This window comes from Brassica oleracea, chromosome C8, assembly GCF_000695525.1.
Source record: "Brassica oleracea var. oleracea cultivar TO1000 chromosome C8, BOL, whole genome shotgun sequence".
In the NCBI taxonomy this organism is placed as follows: domain Eukaryota; kingdom Viridiplantae; phylum Streptophyta; class Magnoliopsida; order Brassicales; family Brassicaceae; genus Brassica; species Brassica oleracea.
Window position 1 is genome coordinate 10,212,951 of NC_027755.1, and position 3,970 is coordinate 10,216,920.

Sequence of the window (3,970 nt, forward strand, 5' to 3'; positions counted from 1 at the left end):
GTAAAACTTTTTAGATTAATTCTAGAGAGACCTAAAGTGGTAAATAATTTGGAGATGTCATTTTGTTTTAACATGGATAAAATTACCCATTACTGCTGATGTCTCATTTTTTAAATATTACACGCAGGTTTTGTTATTTAAAAAAATATTTCTATAAAATACTAATAGAACATGTTAAAATATATATATGTTTTTGCTTGATAAAGTAAATTTAATATATTTTTGAAAAATAAAACTTTATATTTATGCTTCATACAATATTAGACTGCGTGATTTAATTATACTTTATAGTTTTTGTTACCTAATATAATGTAAATGAATGCGTGAAATATATAATTCTTTTTGAACCCGGTCTTAGCTAGTTAGCATTCATTTTTTGGGAAATCATCCGATTTCTAAAAATATTTTTTGCATGATTTCATCTTACTCATGATTTCTAGAGCTATATATTATATATTCTTAGATATTCCTAGCAATCATGGCTTTTTAGACATCATTGTTTGTGGAATTCAGAGAGAACGCTTTCCAAAGTTACTTCTTAAGCTTCAACTTACTCAACCCCTCTCCTCTATGTTTTGATTTGTAGTGAATCAAATAAGATCGTTTCCGAGTGAAAGCTATCATCGTCAACCTCTCACTCCAATATAACAGTGGATGATACATGGATTCATTCAGTCGGCCAGAAGAAGGTCTAGTGGTTGTTGAAAGATATATATAAGATGAAGTAAATTATCTTTCTCAAAAACTTCCAAGAGATACTGCTCTATATATACCTCATTTGAAAGGTTGCAAGTTTTTTTCTACATGCAAATACGTAACAACACTCACGTGTTTTAAAAAAAAAAAATTGAAAGCTATAAGCTTTATTGGACTATTCCACAAATATGCACACTTTTGAACACTAACTTTTCTTCACCTTTTACCGCTTTTAGTTAGGCTTTACATTGTCGTCATAATCACTTGAGATCATTTGATCCCCTTTCTTTAACTTAAGTGACCTTTAAAGAAAATATTTGTACCACTTCATCTTCCAGCTTGTATAAAGAAAAAGTGATCTTTTGCAATTTCATTTACATTTCGCGATAACACAACAATTTGTATTTTGTCAAGCGACAAAAAAAAAGTGCAAGAACTACAACATTATTTCTATCGTTTGTGATTCCTCCCCATTGTTGTGGTAAGTTACAGAACATTGTAAATAAAAGAGATACTGTAAAAGAGAAGAGAAACACTTTTATTGACAGAAAAAGCATCCGAGTCTGAAATGAATGCAACTTTAGTCTTGCATGCACATTGGGAAGGATCATTGCTACGTACATACCACACACAAAAGAAATTGTCTAATTGAAAAAATGAGCAACTAAATTGCCATTAAGTAGATAACATGGGGACAGAGGGTTTAACAGGGAAAATACTTGAGAACTCTAACAATAATGGAAGAAGAAGGTTAATAAGTCATGCCACTCTCCAGCTGGATCAACGTACTTTACTACTACGATGACAACACTGGCACTCTCACGCCTCATAAGTGTTGTTTTGGAGAAAAAATCAATAAGAAAAGATAATTCCCAAGTCACAGTTAAAAAAAAAGAGAGAGCGGCAGTAAAAGAAACCTATTCTCCACGGTGATACCTCTATTGAACCTATTCTCCACCATGAAGTCAGAAAAGATAAGAAGGTTATTTTTCATTTGATTTACGAACCTGAGATCAGATGTGATCTTCAGCTTAACGTCTATTCTCTCTCTGTCACTCAATTGCAGGCAATGGTTGCCAAGAGAGAAGATGAAATCAGCAAGGCGATGAGACGTTGCTATGAAAAGCCTGTCACAGATTCTGCTGTTTCAACGCTTCTCTTCATCCTGCATAAACACTTAAAAGACAATCCTTTTTAAATATAAAAAACAGAGCCTGATCTGAAGGCAATCATCATAAGTTATGGTAGTGATGTGTGGGCACCTGGCACCATACCGTCAATGTGAATTTCTTCTCCAGAAGTTATCTTTCATTGAAAACTAAAAACTTTAGAATATAAGAAAGAACATATTACCGATTGTGTGAGGGGATATTTAAGTACCATGATATTTGTAGACTTTCCGGTGGAGACGGGAGACTTTCCGTTGGATTTCATGGCTGTAGCGGTAGCTTCTTCAGAGGAGGTTTTTGATTAGGGTTGGACTGAAGATCAAATGGAGCATTTTATACCGAAGGAGGAAGAGGGGGAGGTGGAACGGAACAATTACAAAAGATTAAAGAGCATAATATAAATTCATCCGTACATATTTTCATGTCCATGTCTGCCGCTCTGGATCTCGCCTCTAATCTTGGTTGGAAGATCCACAAATCCGATGTTATCATCGTCTGCGAAAATTATATCCGTTTTTCAAACGCATGTCTGTCAATATGGTCTCCTTCTTTCCTTCTCCGATTCACTTAAAGCCGAATATTTATCCGTTACTGAATATACCTACCCTTGACAAAATAGTAATCGAAAAAAAAGATTTGTTAAATGTTTACGAGTACACGTTTCAAGAGTATTTTGCTTGGATCAAAATTTTGATATTCAATGATTTATATAGGAGAGGATAAACAAAGGGATTTGAAACGAAAGCATGAAAAGAGTAGTAAAGAACATGATTGAATGATGGAGAGTGGGTTGTGATAACGGCCAATAAATGAATGATGTAGAGTGGGTTGAGTTACTGTAACGCTGTGACGTTTAAGTCGAAGAGTCAGGAAATCAAAATTGAACGCTTCCTAGACTGAAGGCTATATAGGCTTGAGTTGCCTTTTGAATAATATAAACACAGCCCAAATATGGCCTTGAGTTGCCTTTTGAAAAATATATAAACACGGCCCAAACAAAATACTATTTTTGTCTTGAAGATATTCTGACACGGCACTTTAAAACTCTATGATTGGTCTGAATTATTAATCTGACGTGGACACACTAGCTGATGAGTATATTCAACTTTTATTATTGTAAGATATACATAATTTATTTTATTAATTTGATTTTTATATTGAAACGTTGTTTTTAGTAACTTAATATTTTGTTTTAAGTTAAAAGTTATGTTTTATTTTTATCAAATTAAATAAAACATAACGTTTACCCTTTTGTTAACAAATATGAGTGTTTAGATTTAGTTATTTATAATATTATGGATTACTAATTTCTATTATGTAAAAACTATTATAATTATTAACTTAATATGTTTGCTAAACATTTTAAATAGTAAAAACCGAAATATCTTCATGTTATATAAAAACTAATATCTAATAATATAAATAAAATCCATAAAATACTTTTTTTTTAAAACAAATTTATGGTATTTTGGTATTTTGATATAAAACCGAATAAACCAAAAACCAATGGTATATAAACCAAAACAAACCAAAGTAAATATGGTAGCTATTTTTCATAAACCAAAATATCGAAAAATTGAAAAATCGAACCGAAACCGAACCGATATCCGGATTTACATCCCTAGATGGACCGGATCATTTTTTATTAAAATGGTGGAACTAGATTATGATTAATATTTTATGGGTTGATCAGATTGGACATTAAACAAATTATAACACAAAAACTTTATTATTTTCTACCGAACACATTTTTGAAAAATTTGAACAGTATTGTTTCCATAGTTGAATTATTTTGACATTTATCTTCCATATGGTTTTGAAAAGTTTCAGACCAACCATCGAATTGATACATGTTATTTTAATGTTTTTAGTTGTTTGGTTAAGAAAAACTTAAATTTTTGTAATTTAAAGTCGTTTTAAAAAATTCAAATATAACATATAAGAAAAAATCTAACATATAAGAAAAATAAAAAATATAAGGTTTCCTTATTTTTGTAATTTAAAGTCGTTTTATTTTTTTTTAAATATAACATATAAAGTTTCCTCATTTATGTAATTTCAAAGTCATTTTTAAAAAAATCAAAATATAACATATAAGAAAAAAA